Source organism: Protopterus annectens, chromosome 1.part2 (genome assembly GCF_019279795.1).
Source record: "Protopterus annectens isolate FY-2018-M chromosome 1.part2, PAN1.0, whole genome shotgun sequence".
In the NCBI taxonomy this organism is placed as follows: Eukaryota; Metazoa; Chordata; order Ceratodontiformes; family Protopteridae; genus Protopterus; species Protopterus annectens.
The window spans coordinates 260,044,257-260,071,746 of record NC_056727.1 but is presented as its reverse complement, the minus strand read 5'-3'; positions in this window follow the sequence as shown (position 1 = coordinate 260,071,746).

Genomic DNA, 27,490 nt, shown 5'->3' with positions numbered 1-27,490 from the left:
TAAATTTTGGCAATGAAATACACACCCAGACACACACACAGACACACACATGCGCACACACACACACACACACACACACACACACACACACACACACACACACACACACGCACACATGAGAGTTGATGGGGAAACTGCATTATTCCACCACTCTAACTTCATATGTTCTGGTTCACTGTATCGCTGTTGTTATTGTATGATTCATGACTTGTATTTCATATACTTATATTCTTTGTTAGTTTGCATGTCTTAGAATCATCTTCCCTGGGTCTTCACTAAAAATGACACTTTCCATCTCGACATTCCCAAGTAACAAATGTAAGTAAATAAACATCTTAAAGTAACCATATCAAAGGAAAATAAATCAAATGACTCATCCCACAACCTCTTCCTGAATCCTCTAATAATATTTTGTTTCCATAAATAATTCATCACCTTCTATTGCATAGCCTCCTTAAGGCAGCATATTGTAGTTTTCCTCACCTACTGAATAGGTGAAGAGCTCTGATACATTATTCAGAAGGGGTAGCTGAGCCTGGTTTAGTGGACAGTACTTATTGGCGTATGTGTTAACTAATTGTGCTGCTTCTTGTGGAGCAAACAAGAGTAGTATATCAACTGGAACCACTTTACTGAGCAAAAATTCCAATACTTTTCCATGGAAGTGTCTAGCTTTGGTACAAGTACAAATCAAATGTGTTTATTACAGTGGCTGTCTTAATGTATTATAAAGTTATTTTTATCATCTCTACTATTTAAATCTAGGCACTGAATCCCAAGGGTCAGGAGTCAGTGGCATAATATGCAATATGTAGGGGAAATACATTGGAAAATCCAGGTGGAAGACCAGCTCCCAGTTCTAAGACAAGCAAACAGAATGGCTGCAGACATGATATACTGCTGAATACCAGGCAGCGAGCTGCTCAGTATAATAACAGCACTATATGTATTTGTTGCTCATAATATTTATGTAATTTATGCTACTGGTCAGGTGTACTCTGTATGTGATGGGCCCACAGTCTTCCATGTTTTGCATCCTTGATATTTCATGTAGCTCCCTATCACTGGGTAATCTGTGTAATTGTACAGTAGTCAGTGTGCTGTGCTGTGTACCCTTAAAATACAGTGCCTTCTTCTCATCAGCAGCATGTGACTTAGTTAAATTCAGGGGAATGCAGTCTGTTCCATGATGTACATATTGTATTCATTCATTACCCTTTTTCTGCACTATACCATCTTCAAGTGTCAACCTTCAGTGCAATTTACTGGTGTACTAAAACTGACCCTTCCCAACATTATTGAGATGCACAGGATATGATACGATAGAGCAGTTCACTGATTATTTATCTCTGAGATGTTCTGAATGTCCTTTGACCAATGTGAAATTCTGTTTATGAATTGTTCATCTGTCAGTACTGCACCTATGTCTGCCTTCATACCGCATTGAGTATATAATACATAGGGCATCTATAAATCTTACCAGAAGGAAGAGGGTTGCATGATATAAGTAATAATGTAAACCCCAAAGGTATTGTGTGGAAAGATTCTGAATGCTGAGGGTCTTACATCAGAGCCAGATCCAGCACAAGGTGACCTAGGCAGCTGCCTAGGGCCCACTGCAAACTGGGTAGCCCAATACAGGGCTTTGAAAAATAAAATTGCTACTACTTGGCAACAAAAAATGTTCTACATTTAATACTGTCTCAGTCCATGCTGTGTGTATGAGTGTGTAATGCACCCTTCAGTTATCTGACTTGCTCAGAGTCAAACCGTGTACCTTAAGTACAGAATTAAGAGCCTTAATCCAACTGCCAGATCTAATTTCTTTCCTTGGGTAAATAACTCAGCATTGCAGTCCTGAGTTTTACAGTTTTTCTGGTTCACAAAATATGTGTTGATGCAAAACCTGTTGTTGTGTTAACTTTTTAAATGATTTAGAGTAGTTTGCTATTCTAACAGAGAAAACATATGGAGGTCAAAAATGAGATGTAGGTATCCTGTAAGCATTTAAGCCCCCAGCCATAAAACAGCATGATATATGCAGTAATATTTCTGATTTTTGTATGGCGTGTGGATCGTTGGACAAATGTTACTGCTACAGAATTTTTTTATATTGTCTGTTATTGTTTTGCTTTATTTGTTGCACTAACAAATTAATTAATTGATTGACAGGTCTGGATTGTGTAATATAGCTTAAATACTTTAAATTTTAGTAGCCTTATCATGTTGTGTTTTAGTAATATATTTTGCAGTACCTTCTTTAAAGCCTCCAGCAAATACAAAAAGTTTGACACATGTCAACTGATATAGTTTACATTATTTAGAGTGATGATTTAAAACTGTCTGCTCCTATGTAGTTGATGTTGTATATTACTGTGAGACAGGCTTCTGTAATAAGTGTCCATTATGTAGTCATTATATATTATTGTGGTACAGTCTTTTCTACAAGACTGGATTATAAAGAATTTTGTATTTAGTTAAAAACTGTTAGTCTGGCAGTTACTTCCGAGGAGTAAAGTTCTGACATGTTAATCAGCTGCTTCCTGTGGCAAGGGTGCAGGGTTTGAATATTTCTGCCTTGTATGGCACTGAGCAAGCCACTTAACCAAATAATGCTTTGGAGCAATTGGGGAGTTGGGCTAGGCTCCTTAATGGTCTCCAGGACTGCATACCTAGTAACCTTTTGTGATTGCATGCTAGACATTTTCAATTTCATAACTGATCTAGGTTAGGAAATGTTGTGGCAATTTCACCAGTATACTGTTTTTAATGCAACACAGACAATATATTCTTCAAGAGCAGCAGGTCCTGCATTTGTAGAGAAGGCATTGAAATGTAAAGTTGTTTGCCAGCAGCAACCTCTGCATTAATAATATTTCTCTTTAATATGAAATTATTCAGATAACTTTTACTTCTGTAGAGATTGTGCACTCTAACATGATGCATCATCAGGTGGTTAATATTTCTTATGTTTTCATAAATACGCTTCTATTTAAACATGGCTGTGTCTTATGGTATGATTTTAATGATCTTTATACATTTTGCATGTAGTTCATCCAAAGCTACAAATAAAGTAAATATAATGTACTTTTTCTTATCTTTAGGGGTGTAAACAGTCAACAAAGTGGCTATAACTGTTAGTGGAGGTGGGGGTCTCTGTGGATGAAAATAACTTCTGCTCACATATGGTCATTATTAAATGGTCCTTAATCTAGTATGTGTTTGTGTGTGTGTGAAAGAGAGAAAGAGAGATTTAAGTTGGAATACTTTGGCTAGTGTGTGCTTCTGTAAAACAAATTTGAAATATGTGTCTTTGGTCTTTATTATTTTACTCATTTATTTGACACAGACATCTGAGAAGGATGCAGTGAACAATATAGCTTTAATTGCTTGGTTTGAGAGGTATCTGTGTTTAAAAATGACTGACCCTGCTGAGCTGGTAAAGTTAAAAAGTAATTAAACTGTCTTTGCAAGAGTATTGTGCATTTGTGTGAAGGAAATTGGAATATGTTACTGTGGCCATTTTTATCACAATCTGATATATGCCCTCAGCTGATAATAAAATGACTGTAATTGCTGGATACAAATATTGGTGGATTAGAATGATATCAGTCTGAGTGAAGTTTTATGGTTGAAATGTTCTGAAATGGGTACTTTAGTCATTATTGCTTTATTCATTTTCACTGTTTACTACATATTTAAAATATATTCTGCCAAATATTGCTGTATTTAACAAAGAAATATAACTTAAAACTAACAGGAATGTGACTGAAAGAATATATTCATTCATACATGGTCCTAAAATGTGTTCAGGGGACCCATGGTTTAAAAACAGCCAGGGCCCAAGATAACACTTAATCCACCATTGGCCAGATGCATTTTTAATGAATGTGAGTTTCAAGGAAAGAGAAGTTTACTATTGCTCATGCTAAAGTAAGCAGGCATGACACCAGAGGGCAAAGAAACCTGTGGATATGTCAAAACACTGAACAACCCAAAATAATAAAGCAAGCATCCACAGGAACCAAGCAATATGGTCCACAACGTAGGTAGCAAAATGAATAATATGCGGACTAAACAAAAAGTCCAAGATTTATTAACAAAAGTTAGCGCTTTCACCTTTCGGCTTCATCAGACATGAACGAATAAATAACACATTCTTTTAAATACTCTGTCTCTACATCTTATTGGTGTAACAAGCAGCAATGTCACTAAGGTAACAGACTTTAAAAATACTGGAAATAAAAACACAATAACATCTCAATGAAACTAACTAGATCAACGTAAACTAATGCGTAACGCATTAATAACATATATCATCAATGCATAAATGAATAAACATGATAAAATAAATCAAGATATATTCATGAAATGAATTCATGAAATAAAAACCTACAACATCTCTAATATTAAAACAATAAGATATACACATAATAAATATATACATAAAGAAAAAAACACAAAAAACACAAATGCTAATAGGTGGTTCAGGCAGACACTGTGACCCTTCTCTTTCATAGAACAGGTTTAAGAGAGGCTTTATCATTAAGTCCAGGCACTCTGTCTGCTTGACATCTAATGATTCACCTCAATTCATTCTCTTCCGTTAAAGTCTCAATGTCACCACCGCGTAAATTGGGTTTAAAAACTTGAATGACAGCAAACACAAATGTGTGGCTAGAACCCCTGTCCATGAAATGTTTAGCTAAGGCATTGGTATGGGTGCCTACACGGGTGTGATAAACGTGTTCCCTTATACGTTCCCTAAGTCTCCTATTAGTCTTCCCTATATAGAAGGACTCACAGGAGACGCACCTAGCTAGATACAACACGTGTTCACTTTGACAGTTGGTGTTAGTGTGAAAAAAGAACTCAGCACCAGTGACCGGATATGCAAAGGAAGTCCTCTCATCTATATAAGGACACTGTTTACATTTCTTGCAGGGCTTAGTATTCACTGAATTATAAGAGAGATTATGATGTACCCTCTCTAATGGACGTTGATAGAGAATGCTAAGCCCTGCAAGAAATGTAAACACCTATTAGCATTTGTGTTTTTTGTGTTTTTTCTTTATGTATATATTAAGTTAATCTAGTTAGTTTCATTGAGATGTTATCGTGTTTTTATTTCCAGTATTTTTAAAGTCTGTTACCTTAGTGACATTGCTGTTTGTTACACCAATGAGATGTAGAGACAGAGTATTTAAAAGAATGTGTTATTTATTCGTTCATGTCTGATGAAGCCGAAAGGTGAAAGTGCTAACTTTTGTTAATAAATCTTGGACTTTTCGTTTAGTCCGCGTATTATTCATTTTGCTACCTACGTTGTGGACCGTATTGCTTGGTTCCTGTGGAAGCTTTCTTTATTATTTTGGGTTGTTCATTGCTCATGCTAAGTCTGTTTTCAATGTGAGGCTATTTTGTTTTGTTTTGTTTAGCAAATGGTCATCAGTGTTTGTACAACAAAATTTGAAACAAAAGTTTTAAATTAAATCCAAATCTCTGTAATCATTGTAAAAGTAAAGAAGAAAATAGAATGGACACTGGCATGTTTGAATAGTATTTATGGTAAATGGGGAGAGATAGCCATGTAACAAGATATTGGAATGTCTACCAGAGGTAGGGCTGTTCTATTACCCTGCCTAGGGCCCCATTTGACCATGATCCAGCTCTGCTTACATTCCTCGAACATCTAGTAATATTTGTACTTGTACCTCATAAGCACCTTATTCCACAAACAGAATAGATGTCTGTGGCTTTCATATACATTCAGTTTTAAGTTAAATAATTTGAGTAAGGCAATTAAATATTTATATTATATTTTGACAAAGTGCATCCTTTCCTAAGGCTGTAGATACATATGAGGTAGGAATAACAGTTCTAGATAGATATCACATATAATTGTTGTTATTTTCATTATGATTTCTAGAGAAATAGAAAATGTACATTCTAATGTCATTAGATAAAAAATACCTAAATTATATTTAAGCAATAAAATTAAATGTATTATTTTAGGTTTAGTAGGTCTCATTTTTTTAAACATTTTGCACACATTTATCACAAGGTTACAAGGTAAAGAAATACTTCACTGCCAGAGTCCAGTTCCATTGTTTTTTTTTAATCAAATATTTTTATTGAAGTAAGAAAATGATAATTTTAACAATAATTTGAATATCATGGATACAATTTTTGAACATAAAAGAACAAAGAAAAAGATACACTACAACTATATACACTATTTATAGAGGCCCAGAATTGATATTATAAAAACATATACGTACAGTTCCATTGTTCTGTCGTGTCATCTAAAAGAGACTGATTACTTTAATATATGTGATTAGTTTTATACACTGCATAAACTCATAATTTGATCCTCATTTATTTAGTTACTTATTTACATTTGCATACCAGCAATATGTAACTGAGAAGATCCCATTTTTAGTGAATTCCCTGGGGAAAAAAATCTGCAAACATATAAAACACACAATTTGACATAAACAAACAGAGAAATATGTTATATACCATTAAATATGTATACATATAACCTAAAACATGCAAATATAGAACAGCTAATGCAATTCATATCTGCTTGTTAATAAACAAATAATTGATAGTATAAGGATCTAGCTGAGCTATACAATTAAATTCTGCTTAATAATATTAAGCATTTGGATTATAAACTCAAATACAAAAATAGATGTAATTAGGTAAAGCACAGCATAGTGGTAGTGCAGTTCCACAGGATGAGGAATCTTATAAAATTTATCTTGAAAAACAAGGTGGAAAACCTATTTATTTATTTAACATTTGTTAACTGGGTTAGTCCAACTGAGCCAGAAGCCCATTTTCAGTGGAGACCCAAGGAGAAAAGCTTCAATACAATACAATGTAAATAATTCTGAAATGTACATTTGAGATTAACGACAAAATAAGAAATGGGTGGTCACATAGAGCAGAACAGAATTAATTAACAAAAGGCAGATTAAAACATTGAATAGTTTAAAGCAAAAAGTTATATACAAGTGATGATTACATTGAAATATAGTTACATACTTTAAACACAGATGTTGAGACATTTTATGTAACATAAGAATATAGGTATTTACATAATCTCTAGTCACAACAGAACTACAGATGTTCTACAGATTATGTCTTCAGGTAGAGTGAAGCAGAGTCATGTGAGATTTGAGCTATATTATAAGGAAGGAAGAAATGTAATGAATGATTGAGAAAGGGGGAGGTTATGTAGGATCCTGGCAGGGGCAGGCCCATAAGTTTGATAGGAAGTTTTTTAGCTCTTTTTTGAAACTATTAATGTGTTTGATGTTTCTTATATTAGACGGGAATTTGTTACAGGCTTAGGACACTGTGTATTTGTATAAGAGTTTGCCAATGTTTTGGTTGGGTTTGAAAATATGAAGGAGATGTTGGTCGGAGCCACAGAGTGAATTATTAGGGATATGGAAGGATACTAGAGAGGAGAGGGAAGGTCAGGCAGTAGGTTTATTAAGTATGAAGTGTGTGATGTGTAACTGACAGAAGCAGTTGTTGGGGGAATTCAAGCCATTGAAGTTTATTTAGAGCAAGGCAGTGGTGAGAGTTTTAAGGTTGGTTGGTGGGAAATCTAGTTATTTTATTATAAGTTTGTTCAAGCTTGGTGATTAAAGTGGTTTGTAAGTTTGTAAGTATCGGAGCTGCATAGAGTAGACAGGGAAGGAGGAATGTCTAAGCAAGAGGAAGTTTGGAGTCAGGTGAAAGGAATTTTTTGTTCCTATAAAGTAGTCCCAATTTTTGATGTGTCTTTTTAATACACTGTTGAATGTGAAGGTTGAATTTTAGTTGGTACCAAGGAGCTTAGTGTGAGATTCTACTTTGATAATGGTGTTGTCGAGTGATGAGATGGGGAGGGTGGTTTTGTAATGGGAAATTGATTTTGGTAGGAAGAAAAGGAGTTTGCTTTTTTTTGGATTTAATATGAGTTGGTTTTCTGTAAGCCATCTTTCAATAGCAAGGAATGAGTTTTGGACGAGAGAGTGAAGGTGAGTGATGTTGTCAAAAAGGAGATCAGAGTAGAATTGTCAGCATATTGTATAAGACAGGAGCTGCAGCAGGATGAGTGGAGGTTGTTTGTAAAGATATTGAAAAGAAGGGACCCTAGAATAGAGCCTTGGGGACACCTATCTGGCTAGGTAAGAAGGGGAAGCAAGAAGTATGCCATCTGACTGACTGTAACCTGCTTTTAAGGTAGCTGTAGAGCCAGTGAATAGTGGAGGTGAAGAGGGTGAGATCAGATAGTTTTGTTAGCAGCTTAGTGTGAGATACTGTATCGAAGACTATTGAGAGGTCAAGGAAAAGACAGGATACCAGTTGTTTTTTGTCTCTAGCCTCCATGACGGTATGAGTAAAAGATCGAAAAGCACTGGCAGTACTATGGTTTGGCCAAAACCCATGTTGGGTAGATGACAGGAGGTTTTCCTGGATTAGATATTTCAGAAGCTGTGTATGCATGCATTTTTCAAGGATTTTTGAGATTGGGGAAAGAATGGCAGTGGGTCTGAAATTGGAAGGCTCAGTGAAGTTTCCTCCTTTATGTAGAGATATGGTATAAAATGATTTTCAGATGTCAAGGACAGTAGATTCTCAGATTAATCTGTTTACTAGTGTTGAAATAGGGTTTGCTATAGAGTCTGTAGTGAGCTTGAGAAAGAAGGGAGGTAGGTTATCAATAGAAGGTGAACATTGTTTAAGTTTAAGCAGGAGTGATATGATGTACGCTGTGGGGATTGGTTCAAGAAAAAAGGGGGTTACATTGGTAAAAATAGATAGTGAAGTGGTAGTGGGAGCATCATTATGGTCAGTATGAGTTAGTTTGTGGATAAAGTCAATGAAGTAAGAGTTGAGAAGGGTGGCAGTTTCTTGTGTAGTATTGTTTGGGTAGGGGTTAGGGGTTGTAGGACTTCCAGGGTGCAGGAATTTGTTGATGGTGCTCCATAATTGCTTGGGATTAGAGTAGTGGTTGGTTTAGGCCTTATTGTAGAATTTTTTTTTTGTCTTTGTTGATTTGATTTTTGGTAAGGTTTCTGAGTTTGTTGTATTTTTGAAGGTGTATAGGGGATTTGATTTTTTGCCAGGTTTTCTAAACACTGTCTATTTTATGCATAAGGAAGTGAGAGACTTTTGTAAGTCAGGGGGCATAGTTAGCTTTTATCCTAATTTTCCTTATGGGTGCTAGGGAGTTAAGGATTTCAATGAAAATATGGTTAAATTCTAGTACTGATTCATTGAGAAGAAGGTGATGGAGGCAGGACCAGTTAATGCATGAAAGTCTAGCATTAAAGCTGGAATGTTTGTGGTAGTCTCTGTATAAGTGAGACCTAGAAAGTTGGACAGTATATCTTTGAATATGGGTGGTTCACTTATGCAGTCAGGTAGAGTGCCAGGGTTATGGTAGAAGTTTGGATCAGAAGTAAGGATCCAGTCTAGGATAGAGCTGGTATTAGTATTTTTATTCATGTGAGTGGGTGATGTGATTAGTTGATTGAAACCATGAAGATTTATGCTGAGATTTGGGGAGTCAGTAGTTTGTTTTTTCCAGTCTATATTTACATCACCAAGGATGACTGTTTCATAGGTTATGTTATTTGAAATCCATGAAAGTATATGTTCAAGGATGGGGATGTTATTACCTGGTGAAATGTAAATGGATTTTATACCAAATTTTTATGGGTGTTTATATGACAGCTGAGAATTAATAGTGCAGCTGGGTAGAACTTAGGGAGAAGAGTAGGTAAGGGGGAGAGGTTAAGTTGCTCAGAATAAAGAATGACAACTCTGCCCCCTTTTTTGAGATTCTATCTTGCCAGTAAATTTTATATCAGGGAGGTAAGATTTCATTGTTTGAAATGTGGGGCTTTAGCCATGTTTCAGATAAGGTTAAGATATGTGGAGAGCAGTGGGCTATCCACAAATAGAGTTCAGTGGTTTTATTGAATAGATTTTGTATGTTTATTGAGTAGAAGGTTAAGTTTTTGGGAGTGGAGTAGGTAGGAGAGAAGGATGGTGTGAGGTGGAAGAAGGGGTGGATTGGGGTGGTGAGGAGGTGGAGGAGAGTTCATAGGTTCATAGGTTCATAGGTTTATAGGTTCATACTAGGCTATCTGCCCTAGGGCATTTATAAGCCTAGCCAGAGTGTGTTTGGCTTTCGCCACCCATTTTAAATTAATTTTGCTATGCCATTTTTCGAGGTTAGTATACTGTCCTCTGTCTAACAGAAGTGATACCCGGGGTAAACCTACAATCTCCCATCCACTCATCAAGATTCCTCTTGAAGAGAGTCAATGAGGGACTCTGCCTAACCTGGACTGGGATTTTATTCCAGAGTGAAGGGAGCCTCTGGGTTATGAATCTGTCCCTCCAGCATGTCCTATTTATTTCAGTGCTGAGGTTCAAGTCTCTCGAGCACGTAGCTCGATGGGATTTGGATTTTCTGAGGTGCAGCATGTCCATTAATTCCGGGTTGGACATGGCTTTATACGTCAGGCACAGATCACCTCTGAGCAGGCGGTATGCCACTAAGTAGAGCTGGAGTTTCTTTAACCAGGCAGCATATGGCATCTGTTTGAGCCCTTTGATCCTCTTGGTGAGGTACTTTTGGTGTCTTTCCAGTTGCTGCAGGTGTCTGGTAAGGTACATCCCAAAAGGGGCATTGTACTCAATTATGGGCCTGATGAGGGATGAGTAAAGAGGCATGATGACCTCCCCTGATCTAGATGTGAATCCCTTCATGATTAGGTGGGCTATATAAAATGTTTTTCTAACCACTTTGGCCACATGGTTGTCAAATGAGAGATTGCTATCAACTTGGGTCCCCAGGTCCCTAATTACTTCTTCTGTACTTAATGGATTACCACCTATGTGGTAATTTGTGGGCACTTTGTTTTTGCCAAAGGGGATGACTATACACTTTTTGGCATTTAGCTTGAGGCCATGGCTCTGGCACCAGTTGTCTGTTTCTATGAGGCCCTTTTGGAGGATGCTTGTGTCGGCTGGAGAGTCGATTATGGCGCCCAATTTGCAGTCATCTGCGAACTTGGTCAGCCACAGTCCTTCCATGTTGGCCTGTACCTCCGAGAAATATATACCGAACAAGAGAGGTCCCAGGACTGAGCCTTGTGGGACGCCACTTGTAACTGGTTTGGAGTCTGACATGGCTCCAGCAATTCTAACCATGTGGGTTCTGTCCTTGAGCCAGTTTGCAACCCATCTAGTGACATAGGGGTTTATATTTAAGCTGGTGAGCTAATCTATAATGCCCGAGTGGGGTATTGTATCGAAGGCTTTAGCGAGGTCCAGGTAGACTGTGTGGACCACCTTCCCCTCGTCAATGGCCTTGGTGACTGTTTCAAAGAAATCAACCAGGTTTAAGAGGCAGGATCTGCCCTTAACAAAGCCGAACTGGGTAGGATCCAGTGTCTGTAGGTCCCCAATATCTTTATTTATGAGGTCCATGATGATCCTTTCCATAGCTTTGCAGACCAAGCTAGTCAGGCTTATGGGGCGATAGTTTCCAGGATCCATTGAGGCACCACCTTTGTGGAGAGGGACCACTATTGCTGTATGCCACTCTTTGGGTACATATCCTGTAGTAAGGCTGAGATTGAACAGTAGTTTTATGTTTGGGTTTAGCTCTTCTTGGAGTTCATGTAAGACACAGCCTGAGACACCGTCTGGTCCCATTGATGCTGTGTTTTTTGCTTTGGAGAGGGCAGCTCTTACCTGAGCATCTGAGATGTCAGGGGGGCAGCACTCTGCTGGGATGGATATTTGCCCTTTTGGTGGGGAGGGGGGGGTGAGTTTGTGCTGAACCTGTCAGCTAGGATGTTGGCAATGTCTGTGGGTTCGGTGTATTTTTTGTCATTTTGGACTAATTCTGAGCATATCTGGGAATTCCTACCCAGGTTTCTAACATAACTAAAGAAAGCCTTGTGATTATCCTTTGTGTCCTGTGCAATTTTTCTCTCGAAGCTGGCCTTAGACGATTTTATGAGTGCCCGTAGTTTTTTGTTAATACTGATCAGAGATGCCTTCCCTTTTTGAGATTTTGCTCTATCATGTAGTAGCTTCCTCCTTCTATTGTATAGTTTGTTTATGGCTGGGGTCCACCAGACAGGACGTCTGCCTTTGGAGGATTGGGTCTTGGTTTTATTTGGGATTGCATGATCCATGCATTCCTGAAGGTGTTCATAGAATGCGTTTATAAAAGATTCTGCGGTCTGGGTCGTATTTTCCACAGGCCTGGAGGCTTTGAAGGATTCCACCTCGGTTTTGAGGAGTGTGAAATTTGCTTTAGAGAAGTTTTTCACTGTGGTTTTCAGGGCAGGGGGTGGAGTTGGGATGTGAATATCCAGTGAGATTAATTTATGGTCTGATCTTACCAGTGAGGGATACACTTCTGGTCTGGAGCATAGAGTTCCCATGTTGGTGATGATCAGGTCCAGTATGTTTTCCCCTCTTGTGGGAGTGGTAACAAGTTGTTCCATAGCATTTGAGTTTATAAATTCTAGGAACCTTTGGGCTAGGGTGTTGGAGCTAGAGTAATGCTCCCAGTCTATGTTTGGGTAGTTGAAGTCGCCCAATATAATGGTGTTTGGAGAGACCTTCATATTTTCCAGTGTTCTCAGGAAGGCTGAGTGGGGATCCTGGGTTTGGGAGGGTGGTCTGTAGCAGGCTATAAACTGGAAGGCAGTTTTACCCACTGTTAGTTGCACATGGATAGTCTCTGATGCTTCGTGCTGTGCCATCAACCTGGAGGTGTGGGTATCTTTGACGAATATTGATACTCCCCCTCCTTTTGTGGTTCAGTCCAAGTTTTGGGGCCAAAAAGCATGGTATGAGGTATAACTTGGTATTGCTGGGGTGCTCTCTGGAGCCTTGAACCAGGTTTCTGTTACTGCACAGATTTCGATGTTCTCCATGCTAAGGAGAGTTTTGAGTGCATGCATCTTGAGGTTTAGACTTCTGAGATTGAGTAGCATTACTCTTAGTTTCTTACCCCTTGTGATACCTATGGAGGTGGGTTTGTCTTTTGAGCCTTGCCTAAAAAAGGCACTATGGGGGTAGCAAGAGCCTTTGCCAATATCCGAAAGCCCAGGCAACCCATCCCTAGCGAAGCATCGTGGCTTGTCGAGCATGTCATCCCAGGCTGACAGGCATTGGATCCCCTTTGAATGACACCAATACTTAAGCCAATTGTTGAAATTGATCATCTTGTCTTCATATTGTGGCATCATTCTTGGTGAGGGCAAGATGCTACTCAAGGTCAGGGTCATACCGGCCTGGGCTACATGCTCAGAGAGCTCCTCTATGTCTCTTTTCATGTAGTCCAGGGAGGTACGTCTCAGGTCATTCACACCAGCATGGACAATGACTGAGTCATATTTGTACTTGCCTTGGAGTGACCTGAGTGCTTGTGTTATGTGGCGGATCCTAGCGCCTGACAGGCAGCTCACCATGACCTTCTCCTTGTTCAGCCTGGTGAGCGGGACATCAGTGTGCCTGACGATTGAGTCACCTATTACAAGTGTATCAGGTGTGTTGTTTAGCCTTAAGGGCTGTGACTGTTCAGCACACTGGCTTTGTGAGCTATGTGTTGCACGTGTTTTGTTTTGGGGTAGCGGTTGCATGGGTGTCTGCTTTGGAGGTCTCTGTTGCTTAGGCAGATTTTTATTTAGAGCCTCCGAATATGAGAGGTGTAGGGGCCTGGATTGGGATGAATGTCTCCACTTAGCAGGATAGTTCTTGCTAATAATAGAGTGAGTTGTGGACGATGGGGTAAGTGTAGAATGTTTACTTATGTTTTGGGGAGAGAGGGGTGTGAGATAATATTTTGATTTTTAGGAGCTGTACATAGGAGAAATTATAAAGAAATGGAGAGACTGAAAAAAAGATTGGGTAGAGTCCTTATAAGTAATTGTATGGATAAGAGTAGGAGATGGTTTTTGGTAAGCAAATTTAGTATGATATGAAGTTAAGAATGCAAGGAAGAAAAGTAGTGGGGCTGTGAAGTAGATGTGGAGAATGATGTGGAAAGTTATGAGCAGGTATGAGTATTATTTAGGCAGAAAAGGAATAAAGGTGATAGGAGCTTAGAGTGGGAATGAAGGTAGCTAAGGTGGGTTGGCTAGGAAAATTTATGAATGAGCTGAGAGAGAATAGGAAGAGTTGGGCAAGATTATGATGTGAGTGGGGATGTTTAGGTGGTTGGAGAAAGGTTGTATATAGGGTGGAGAAGTTAATTGGTAGGTTAACAGTAGAGGATGGGGTAAGTCAAGGTGGCTAGGGTATAAATTTAGAATATGTGAGGGTGGGTGAAGATTTGGGGTAGGGTAGGGGAGCGGAGTGACCCTGAGTGAGCGAGGACAAATGGAGTGGGTTAGTGCTACATGTGAAAGAGAAACAGCAGTAAATCCAATGAAAAGTTCAGGAGGTAAGGTCAGAGAAAATCAGTAATGTTTATACCAGACTAATATTTAAATTACAGCTGCGTCAAGAGTTCGGTTGGAAATCACAGATGGGATAAATACTTTCAGCTGTTTTCTATGAGAGGCAGGAAGAAGGCAGATTTAAAATGTTTAAAGAATGGAAAGTATGTAGAGAAAAGAGGGAGAGATGTAAAAACTAAAATAAAGATCATAGTGCTTCTGGTGACGTATGATAGCTTCACTAAAACATACAGCACATTTAAAGTTTAAATAGTGATCTAACATACATGTTTAGCTGTTAGCTGTTGCAAAGACCACTTGGTTAAGATGCTTTGTGAATACCTTGCATCAAAATTAAATGTTCTTGATGGATTTTGTGGGTTTAAGCAGGTTATGGAGCTGGATAGAAGGTAAGGCTAGGTACAAGTTTAGCTGTTAGCTGCTGCTAAGACCATGTGGTTAAGACACTTTGTGAGTGCCTTGCATCAGAGTTAAATGTTCTTGATGGATTTTGTGGGCTTTAGCAGATTATGGAGGTGGATAGGAGGTTCATTGGTTGCTACTAGGCTATCGGCCCTACAGCCTATACAAGCCTAGCCACAACAATTCCCTGGACATTTCTTCCCACAGTATTTACTTCCCTGGACCCCTGTCTAGCAGGCCGTCTGATATGATCCCCGGGGTGAATTTCCTATCTCCCATCCAATCGTCAAGGTACCTTTTGAAGAGGGCCCAGGAGGTGCTCTGCTTGACATGCATGGGCAATCTATTCCAGAGTATGGGGAGCCTCTGGGTCAGGAACCTATCCCTCCAGCATGTTTTGTTCATTGTGATGACAAGGTTTAGATCCCTGGAGCATGTGGCTCTGAGGGATTGGGATTTCTTTAAGTGGAGCATGTCCAACAGCTCAGAGTTTGGCATGGCCTTGTATGTTAAGCAGAGATCACGTCTGAGTAGACGATATGTCACAAAGTATAGCTGGAGTTGTTTTAGATGGTCAGCATAGGGCATCTGCTTTAGGCCTGTGATTCTTTTAGTGAGGTATTTCTGTGGCCTTTCCAGCTGTTGCAGATGTCTTGTGAGATACATACCAAATGGGGCATTGTACTCTATAATGGGTCTAATGAGGGATGTGTACAGTGGGACAATGACCTCCTTTTTTCTGGATAAAAAGCCCTTAGTGATGGTGTGTGCCACATAGAAGGATTTCCTGACTGTTGTGGCGATGTGGTTATCGAAGGTGAGACCACTGTCCACCTGTGTCCCTAAGTCTCTCATCACACTTTCGGTGTTTAGTGTATTGCCACCTATGTGGTAATTCATGGGTACATGTTTTTTCCCAAAGGGGATAAATATACATTTCTTGGCATTAAGCTTGAGCCCATGGCTCTGGCACCAAGCATCTGTTTCTGTAAGGCCCTCTTGTAGAATATCCACATCATTTGAGGATTCAATAATGGCTCTCAGTTTGCAGTCATCTGCAAACTTTGTTAGCCAGAGTGCCTTAGTGTTGGCCTGTACTTCAGAGAAGTAGATGCCAAACAAGAGCGGTCCCAGGACTGAACCCTGAGGTACTCCACTTGTCACTTGTCTGGAGCTGGATTTGGAGTCAGCTACTTTTACAGTCTGGGTTCTGTCAGTAAGCCAGTTGGCAACCCATCAAGTGACATAGGGATTTATGCCTAGCTTAGTAAGTTTATCTATGATTCCAGAATGGGGGATGGTGTCGAAGACCTTGGTGAGGTCCAGATAGGCTGTGTGGTCCGCCTTACCCTCGTCCACAGCTCTGGAGACTGATTCGAAGAAGTCAATCAGGTTCAGGAGACAAGATTGGCCCTTCACAAACCCAAACTGGGTGGGGTCCAGTGTTTGAAGGTTGCCAAAGTCCTTGTTTATAAGTTCTATGATAATGCATTCCATGCCCTTGCAAAACAGGCTCGTCAGACTGATGGGACAGTAGTTCCCAGGATCCGAGGTGGATCCCCCCTTGTAGAGTGGGATAACTGTAGCTGTGCACCACTTAGTGGGCACGAAGCCTGAGGTAAAGCTATGATTAAACATGACACAGGGATGTCATCTGGTCCCATAGATGCTGTATTCTTAGCTTTGGAGAGTGCAGTTTCTACCTGTGTGAATGTGATTACCGGAATTTGGCAATCTTTTGGTATTGAGATGGGCCCTTTAGGGGGTGAGAGGGGGTGAAATTGGCACTAAATCGATCTGCCAGGATATTGGCAATATCCTTGGGATCAGTATATTTAATGACATTCTGTTATAGCTCAGAGCATATCTGAGCATTGCTATTTAGATTCTTGACATAACTATAGAATGCCTTGTGGTTGTCTTTGGAATCTTTGGCAGTTTTATTTTATTGAAAATTAGTAATGTATTAAAGAGTATTTTGTTAGGGTAAATGTAAGCTTATCTCTGACAACTGACAATAATTCTGTACCAACATTTCCAAATGTTCATTTTCTTTCAAAAGTTAAACATGCTTTTAAAGTAATTAAAACACAAAGAAAGCAACATTACTTTAATAGATAGTACTCTGCATTTCAAATAAGTGTAGCAGCTACTTTTTAATGAAAACATATTCAAAACTTTACTTTAGTAATAATAAAATTGCTGAAAAACACCCACACCGTTCCACACTTACAAGCTATAACAGACATCTGGAATATATCTTAAAAACTTTGCCCCCACCAACAATTAACTGTATTTCTAGACTTTTATCTTAATTTAATACAAAGAATTACTGTGTTCTTTCAGTCATTTTTATCTGTTTTATTTTCCAGTATCGTAAGTATAGAATTTTGGTATGAACTTTTGCTATAGAACATAATTTGATTGCTAAATTTTGATGGCGTAATTGTTGCTGTTTTCAATACTCTGTAACAGTGAGTTACAAAGGTCACTGTGACAGCCTGGTCACTATTAGCTTCATTATATAACTGTCAAAAAGGAAGTCTTTTCTTAATGAGAAAATAAAGGTACAAGGTAGCTTTTTCACTTTCCTGCTACTAGCAAACATTTGAAATTACAACTAAAGACAACGATTTTTCTCATACACTTGTATAATGAAAACATGATAGTCAAATAACTGATATTTATTTATTTGTCTAATCTTAATTTTTGTCTAATTCAGGCTGTCTCCTAAGACTAAAGTCAGAAACCACATTTGAAATAGTATTCCAAAATTGCACATAAAAGTACGCATGTATGCATGTATGTATGTATGTGTGATGTTGTAAATGTTTACAGTTTTTCTTTTCACATACTAATAATTAAAATCTGATTGCAAAACAGATTTGTACTAATATAATTTCTGCTAAATGGAAACCTGTTAAATTCTAACCTACCTAGCCAGAATTTCAGTTTGGAATCACCTTCTATGTGCCACTGAAATCATTTTCTCTCTAATCTACCTCTTTGACTTATGCCACATTTTCAGTAATAAGTGGTAAAACTGAAACTGCTGCAACTGCATACATTCAGGCTTTAAAAATGTTCAAAACAATTGTGCACCACAATATTTCAATAAATGATGGAAATTTCAAACTAATAATATGTGCCTGCTGTTTGACATATTTTCTATAAATGTTGAGAGAATCATTTTGATTCTAATGTGTACCAAGCGCTATAATGGCTCCCTATTGAAATGTTGTCATTAGAAATGCCAAACACTGAAAAGTCAAAAAAAAAAAAAACCCAGAGAAGAGCAAATATCAATAATTGCTCTTCTTAAAACTTCTTTTTGCAGGGGGTAAGGCCCCCACACCCCCAAACTTATATATACCAATTCTGAGATTGCCATTCCTCATAGCAAAGGGAATATTCTGAGAAATGGCATCTCAAACGTAATATATACAAGTCCAAATTTTCGGCCATTCTGTCTTCATGTCTTGGGACTCATTGTAGCAGGTCCCAACATTTCATATGGTTACTGGTTAACTACACATTTCTTCTGGTGTCACTGTTAGAACATCACAGTCCCTGATTTTCCTGATTTTCTCATTGAAATCTGCTGTAGGTTAAAATCATTTGCAACCTCATGTACTACTGAATTCTTACTGGATAAACCATTATAAAATATGTGAGCACTAAACTCTCCTGCCCAGTGAAATGTCAAGTTAAATAAAGTGGTAACACATAAAAAAAATTAAACAGTACAGAAAATGTAAGTCCTTGGCCACAAAGCAATATAACACGACAGCCAAGAAAATGCAACAGGTTAGTATAACTACCAAAGCCAAGTATGAAAAACATCTTGCATATATTCCTGACAATAATTTATTTGTTTTATTAATTGACATTTATTTACTGGGAAAGTCCGATTAGGCCAAAGGTACTCATTTTCAGTAGAGGCCCAAGGAGAAAAGCACCAGATACATCAAATTACATAAGCAAGAGAAGAAAAACAACATTGTTTACATAATATACATCAGCTTTAGATAGAAAAAAACAGCAAAATATACATTAGGTGAATGAGTGCAAAATAAATCAGATATGCAATACAGTATAAGATTAACGAAGGTCAGTAAGGATTTTATATTAAAGGTTTAAAAAAGATGGATGAAGAAAGGGCTGCTAACGTTTTAGAAATAGACAGTATGAGACTCCTGCTCAGCTGGTGAACCTGGGAATATTGAGGCAATGTTACAATTGCCTCATGTACACAGACAACCCTCTCCTCCTCCCACAAAACACAAATACATGCGAGAGATGCAACTATACGGCCAAACTGGAGGCTGAGCTCTCTCAACATAGGACTGGCAAGACCAGTCAGGAGGAGAAGGTTACCACACACACTATAGACCCAGTCTCACATAGTACCATTACAACCTCAAATCATACACATAAACACACAAAGACATACTCGGAGGCTCTGATCAAAAATCTACCAAAACAGCAGAGGCCACCAAAGCAGACACCCAAACAACCACCACCTCAGAACACAACACTTGCAACACATAGACCTCACAGTCAGAGTGTCAAACAGTCACAGCCCTTAAGGCCAAACACAATGCCAGACACACTAGTCATTGGTGACTCCATAGTCAGACACACTGACGTACCGCTCACCAGACTGAGTAAGGAGAAGGTCACAGTAAGCTGTCTGTCGGGCGCTAGAATCCGCCACATAACGCAAGCACTCAGGTCTCTCAACAGCAGGCACAAATACGACTCAGTCATTGTCCACGCTGGTGTAAACGACCTGAGACGTACCTCCTTGGACTACATGAAAAGAGACATTGAGGAGCTCTCTGATTATGTAGCCCAGGCAGGTATGACCCTGACCTTCCTACCTTCACCAAGAATGATGCCACAATACAGAGATAAGATGATCAGCTTTAACAATTGGCTTAAACACTGGTGTCATTCAAAGGGGATCCAGTATCTGTCTGCCTGGGATGACATGCTGGACAAGCCACGCTGCTTCGCCAGGGACGGCTTGCACCTGTCACTCCTGGGATTCCGGATATTGGCAAAGGCTCTTGCCACCCCCATAGTGCCTTTTTTAGGCAAGGCTCAAATTCTAAACCTACCACCCTAGAACACAATAAAGGAAAAAAACTAAGGGTAATGCTGCTCAATGCCAGAAGTCTAAATCTCAAAATGCACGCACTCGAGGCCCTTCTCAGTATGGAGAACATCGATGTCTGTGCTGTGACAGAAACCTGGTTCAAGGCTCCTGAGAGCACCCCAGCACTATCAGGTTTTACCTCGTATCATGTGTTCCGGCCCCAAAATCAGGAAAATACCAAGAAAGGAGGGGGGGTATCCATATTCATCAAGGACACCCACACCTCAAGACTGGTGGCAACGCATGATGCATCGGAGACCATCCAGGTGCAATTAACCATAGGCAAGACTGCTCTGCAAATTGTAGCATGTTACAGGCCACCCTCACAAACTCAGGAACCTCACATGGCCTTCCTGAAAACACTAGAGGGGATAAATGTATCACCAAACACCATCATACTAGGTGACTTCAATTACCCAAATATAGACTGGGAACACTACTCAAGCCCAAACACCCTAGCCCAAAAGTTCCTGGAATTCATAAACTCAAATGCCATGGAACAACTAGTCACCATCCCCACAAGAGGAGATAACATACTTGATCTCATCATCACGAACATGGGAGCACAATGTTCAACACCGGAAGTATACCCCTCACTGGTGAGATCAGATCACAAACTAATCTCGCTGGAGGTCCTCATCCCACCCCCACCTGAAATAAAAAAGACCACAGTAAAGAACTTCTCAAAAGCCGACTTCACACTTCTAAAGACTAGTGTGGTCTCCTTTAAGGACCCCGAGCCGGCGGAAAACAGTACTCAAGCCACTGAATCACTTACAAATGTCTTCTACCAGCACCTGCAGGACTGCATGGATAAGGCAATCCCAAGCAAAACAAAGACTCTTTGTACCAAAGGCAAGCGTCCAGTCTGGTGGACCCCAGCCATAAACAAACTCTACAACAAAAGGAGGAAGCTACTACAAGATAGAGCAAAATCCTTAAAAGGTAAGACACCCTTGATCACTATAAGTAAAAAACTAAGAGCTCTCATAAAATCATCCAAAGCAAATTTCGAGAGAAAAATAGCTAAAGACTCAAAAGACAATCATAAGGCCTTCTTTAGCTATGTTAGAAACCTAGGAGGAAACTCCCAGATATGCTCAGAACTAGTTCAAAATGATGTGAAGATTACTGATCCTACAGACATTGCCAACATACTGGCTGACAGGTTCAGTGCAAACTTCTCCCCTCCCCAAAAGGAGAGATATCTATACCAAACGATTGCAGCCCCCAAACATCTCCAGCGCCCAAGTGAGAACTGCTCTCTACAAAGCAAAAACACAGCATCCATGGGACCTGATGGTGTCCCCGGCTGTGTGCTCCACTTAACTCAATGAGGAATTAAACCCACAGCTAGGACAGCTGTTTAATCAAAGTCTTACCTCTGGATACGCACTCCAGGAGTGGCGACTGCAACTGTGGTCCCACTTCACAAAGGCGGTGCCTCCACCGACCCTGGAAATTACCGACCCATTAGCTTGACAAGCCTTATCTGCAAAGCCATGGAGAGGATCATAATGGACCTCATAAATAAAGACATAGGGAATTTGCAGACTTTGGATCCAACCCAGTTTGGCTTTGTCAAAGGCAGATCATGCCTTTTAAACTTGGTTGACTTTTTCGAAACAGTCACCAAAGCCATTGATGAGGGAAAGGCAGTCCATACAGCCTACCTCGATCTGGCTAAGGCCTTCGATACAATACCCCACTCGGGTATCATTGAAAAACTCATCAGCTTAAATGTTAACCCATACATCACAAGATGGGTTGCAAACTGGCTGAGTGACAGAACCCACAGGGTCAGAGTTGCTGGCGCCATGTCAGACTCAAAGCCTGTCACAAGTGGTGTCCCACAGGGCTCAGTCCTGGGCCCACTCTTGTTTGGCATCTACTTTTCCGAAGTACAAGCAAACACAGGAGGGTTATGGCTGACAAAGTTTGCAGATGACTGCAAACTGGGCACCATAGTAGAAAACACATCTGACACAGATATCCTTCAGTAGGGTCTCACAGAAACGGACAACTGGTGCCAGAGCCACGGCCTAAAGTTAAATGCCAAAAAATGCATAGTCATACCCTTCGGGAAAAAAAAGGTTACCCCTAGCTACCAAATAGGTGGCAATCCACTGAGCACAGAAGAAGTTATCAGGGACCTGGGGACCCAGGTTGATAGTAGTCTGTCATTCGACACCCATGTAGCTAAAGTAGTTAGGAAGACCTTCTACATTGCCCACCTTATCATGAAGGGATTCTCATCTAGATCAAGGGAGGTTATAGTCTCCCTTTACTCATCACTCATCAGACCAATGATTGAGTACAATGCCCCATTCGGAATGTATCTGACCCGACACTTGCAGCAGCTGGAGAGGCCACAAAAGTTCCTCACCAAAAGGATAAAGGGTCTCAAAATCTATCCTATGCTGCCCGACTGAAAGAACTCCAGCTCTATTCAGTCGCTACCGCTTGCTCAGAGGTGACCTTTGCCTAACATACAAGGCCATGTCAAACCCAGATTTGATGAATATGCTTCACCTCAAAAAATTTAGATCCATCAGAGCCACAAGAGCGGGAGACTTAAACCTCGACACGGCTATTAATAGGACGTGCTGGAGGGATAGATTCATCACCCAAAGACTCCCTATGCTGTGGAACAAAATCCCGGTACATGTGAGGCAGAGCACCTCGCTGGCCTTGTTCAAGAGAAATCTTGACCAATGGATGGGAGATCGCAGATATACCCCAGGGATTACCTCAGTGTCACTGCTCGACAGAGGCACAGCAAAATAATGGGTATAGTTCCCCATACTAAAGGGGTGGCGTAAGCCACAAAACGATGGGCTAGGCTTGTAAATGCCCTCGGGCAGATAGCCTAGTATGAACCTATGAACCTATGAACCTATTAGCTCGTATTAGTAGTGAAGAAAAAGGGTTTGGTAGACAATATCAGGTAATAAGAGAATGTAAAGATGTTAGTAGTAAAGAGTAGCAAACAGGTAGTTAAGCGGTAAAGAGTTCAGCCTGGGTAATAAATTCTGTTAAGTATGTGACCCTCCAGAAGGGTACTATCCTTAATGCTGTACACATAATTAATGATGGCTTCATAGTTAGTAACTCTGCTGAAGTAGGCCAGCTGCTAGGCAATTACTTTTTCCGGCCTAGTATCATCTAACTTTTGTTCAGAGAGTGTTAAGGGTTCAGATGAAACAAGTGATTCTAGTCAGCCCATCATTGCCATAGAGATGGTCCACTCATCTTTGAATAAAAATAAATCCAGAAACAGTATGGGACCTGATAGCATTGCATGACACCTCATTTACCTGTTACCGACTCTCTAATTCATCATCTTAGTTTACTGTTTAACACACACTGCTGATATGAGGCATTACACCTATAACATGGAATATGGTACTTATCAGCTTGATGTCAAGTTTTAGCAAGCACTTTGAGAGATGCTTGCTTGCTATACTTGAAAGACAAAATCAATATGGAGCTGTTCTTGACATTAAACATAGTGGCTTCATGAAGTGATGCCTAAATGATATTTATGATCCTATGAATAAGGCAGCAAAATAAAGTGTCACAGTCATCTAATCATGAAAAGGCATTCAACAGCATTCCACATGGTGCTGTTGTTGTTATTATTATTATTATTGTTCAGAGTTTAATCTCTGTAGGAGTCAGTCCAGTCATTGTGCAGTGGATCCAGTCATGACTGTTACACAGTCATCAGAGAATTAAAATCCAAGGATTTTTCTCTTGGCCAAAGTCAAGTCAGATGCAATCAGGGTCAGTGTTAGATCCAATTATGTTTAACACTGAATAGCTAGATATGCAGATGATATTAAAACTGTTCCCATAATTACTGATGAGAACAATATTATCTCTCTTAATAGCTACCTGACAATATTCTCAAACTTGTTAAGAAACCATTGTCTCAGTCTAAATCAAAGCAAATATGGTGATATGATAATATAATCTTTGGTAGAACATACTAAAGTGAGAAATACAAAAATAAATGAACACAAAAGAGCAAAAACACAAATGTGTGACACTTAAAATAACAGAATAACAAAGCATTGACAACTTCTCTTCACTTTCAATATACAATATCCACAAAACTCAGATCAGGTATTGCCTGAATAACAGTGCTATTTCTACCCCCTGTAACATCTTACTCATGTATCTGCTAACCCCTAATCTTAACCCTACCTCTATATATTATGTTACTAAAGACCCTTTCCCTAATAGTAGTAATATTCTAGACAAAAGAACACAGAACACCCATAACACCAATCAGGCATAACACCAAATCTACTTTACTTTAACCCTAACCCCCAAACATTTGCATCTACACACTATTTGCCATAATGCATGCTTACGTATTTTCAAAACTGCCACCTTTTCAGTTAGCCATCCCTCTTCTTGCAGACTCCTACATAGCTACATTATATAAAGCCTGAATTCAACTAAATGTATTCTCATAGACAGTCACTCATTTGTCCATTCCTTCTCTTTTTGTCACTCATTTGTGTTTGTCACATATGTATTTTCTATCAAATGAATGACAACTACTGAGGTATACTATAATACTGTCAGGACTAATTCAGTTTTAGTTTTGGATAAATCAGCAGTCTGTCATGTCAATCCCACCAAAGATCGGGGCACACATAGAAACCTGACCTTTAAAAACAATGATGGCATAGTTAAAGTATGGCTTTAAAAAGATCTATGTCTGATTTATAATTCTATGTCGGTTAGATCTCCTGAACTTTTGACAAAAATGTATATTTCTTACATCAGACCATTTGTATAATATAACTCCATGTTCTGACTATAAAGCAAAGGAAATTTGTTTTCTTTTGAATATGTTCAAAGGCAATTCACTAAGAGAATTCCAACATGTAAGAAATACATGATGCTTTGACTGTTTACAATTTATGGGCCTTTATTTAGTTGTATACCATTTTATCAAGGGAAGACCGTGCTTAGCTTTTAAAGCATTAGCTGGTGATGGATCAAGGACATTACTGGGACTTGAGGTTGTAGAAAATATGGACTTCTTTATTACAAGAACCTCTCATCTAACACTGAGAAGTAAATCACATCTAAAAGGATTAGGTACTCCTCTCAATCTATTGATAGGCTCTGCAATAGATTACCATTCTCTATCAAACATTGTGAGTCTTTTAACTCACTTAAAAAGAGAGATTTATGGATAGAGCTGTCCATTTTTCTATCAGTATAATAAAGTCTGTGTTCTAATAAGGCCTTTGAGATGAACACAGTTCTTATGAAGCTATGAAACTATGAAATTATGGCTCTAACTGCATACTAAGTACTGTCACTTAACATCATGTGAATAATGTTATAATCCATTAGAGAATGGATTTATTATACATCAGTACCCTGACTGGAGAACGAACGTTCTCCAGGAGGGTATTAATGTACAAGTAATGCCCAGTGAAAAGTGAGTCTGCTGCTTCATGGTAGCGTATCAATCTACCATGGAGATTGGACTGACAAAATGGAATGTCCGCCATTATTTTATGCTCACTAAGCAGCGCTTCTGCTATTTAGCGAGTGTAAAATATATTAAAAAGAAAACTTAAAAACGAAAGTGTGTGTGTGTGTGTGTGTGTGTGTGTGTGTGTGTGTGTGTGTGTGTGTGTGTGTGTGTGTGTGTAACACCACTGGGTGGACATTAATTCATTAACACACACCCTGTCAGGCATTATTGCTTGCATAATCGCACCTTTTACAATGTTTTATATCAGATTCCAGATTACCTATAAGTCAAATGTGAGATATTGAGCTTCTCTATATAGTTTTCATACAGACTGTAAAGGAAAAGTGGCAAAAGGAAAACAAATGTGTACAAATAGCGACTGTACTGTCTAGGCATTCATATCTTTAACCAAAGAAAAGTTTCAAAGATGTACAAGAATATATTGCACTTTCCTGATGCAGGTCTTTCATAAATATTATGCTTTAATAGGACAAATATGATTTACAAGTTTAAAGGTCACATTTTGGGTTAGAATATAATACATCATGTCGACTTTCTAGACATTCAAATAGAGCGATCACTCTCTTGCTCCATATTTATTTAACATTTGTTTACTGGGAAAAGTCTGACTGGGACAAAGTCCATTTTCAGCAGAAGCTCGGGGGGAAACACTCCAGATGCATGTCTTTGGACTGTGAGAGGAAACCAGAGCACCTAGAGGAAACCCACGCAAACACAGGAAGGACATGCTGACTCCACACAGAAAGCACCCCAGCCAAGAATCAAACCAGAGAACCTCTTGCTGTGAGGTGACAATGCTAACCACTGAACCACCTCATTATAAAGTGGCTATCTAAGTAAAATATTTAACTTATTATATCTACTTTCAGAATTGCTGAAAAAAACATTAGGACAACATGCTTGTGGAATCCCAGTACCTAGTGTCACTACTGGTTTTTTTATATTTATTGCAGGTGATGTTGAAGTAGAGTAATTTATTTATTTTTTAAAGGACATATCACATGTTATGGCAGCATCTGATCTTCAGCTCTTCAGAACAATTAATTTCTTCTGCCATAACACTATCTCTGCTGCTGTATTATGAAGAATGTGTAGATGGAGGTTTTATTGATGTAGCAACCTCCAATTTACAAAATATATCACAGGATACTTTATTGTGATACCAGATGAGATCATATACTACTGATATAAACAGGGGTGGTGCCTTAGTATTTATTGCTTTACTTCAATGTACTATGAGTTCATCTTGCTCCTAGTTTCATTGGACTCTAATAGAGAATAGATCAGTGATGCCTTTTGAAGCTTAGTCACCGTAATCTTAGTGGCACCCTCAACTAGTTATAGCCCATGTCTGCAAGGGATGACAGACTCAGTCTAGGGTAAATTTGTGGTCTCCAATCCATTCATTTAAGTTAAATGTGAGGATAATGAGTAGCATGCGTTGCTTTACAGAAAGAAAGAGCTTCTTTGGGGGGGGTAGTTGGGCAACATATTTGTCACATCAACAAGTCCTATTTATTTTGAAATATAGATTTAGGCCTCTTGATCTTGTATTTGTGATACTACCAGGTTTGCAGATATGCATTAGATCAAGTAGGACTGAGTCATTTACAGTTTTGTAGACCAGGTATAAATTGTTCCACAAGAGTATGTAAGAGATTGAGAAGAGAGCTGGAGCTTTTAGATGCTCTGATTAACACTGGGAATTCCTACCCATTTTTTTAATAAGAAACCACAGGAAGTTTTCAAGTTAAGCTAGGGGTCTGGAGAGGAATATAGTGAATGGCACATTGTATTCAGTATGGACCTAATGAGGAACAAAAAGAGGGGAATCATGACCTCTTTTGATTTAGAGGAGATGTTGTGAGTAATCATTTAGATGAGGTAAAATGCTTTCCA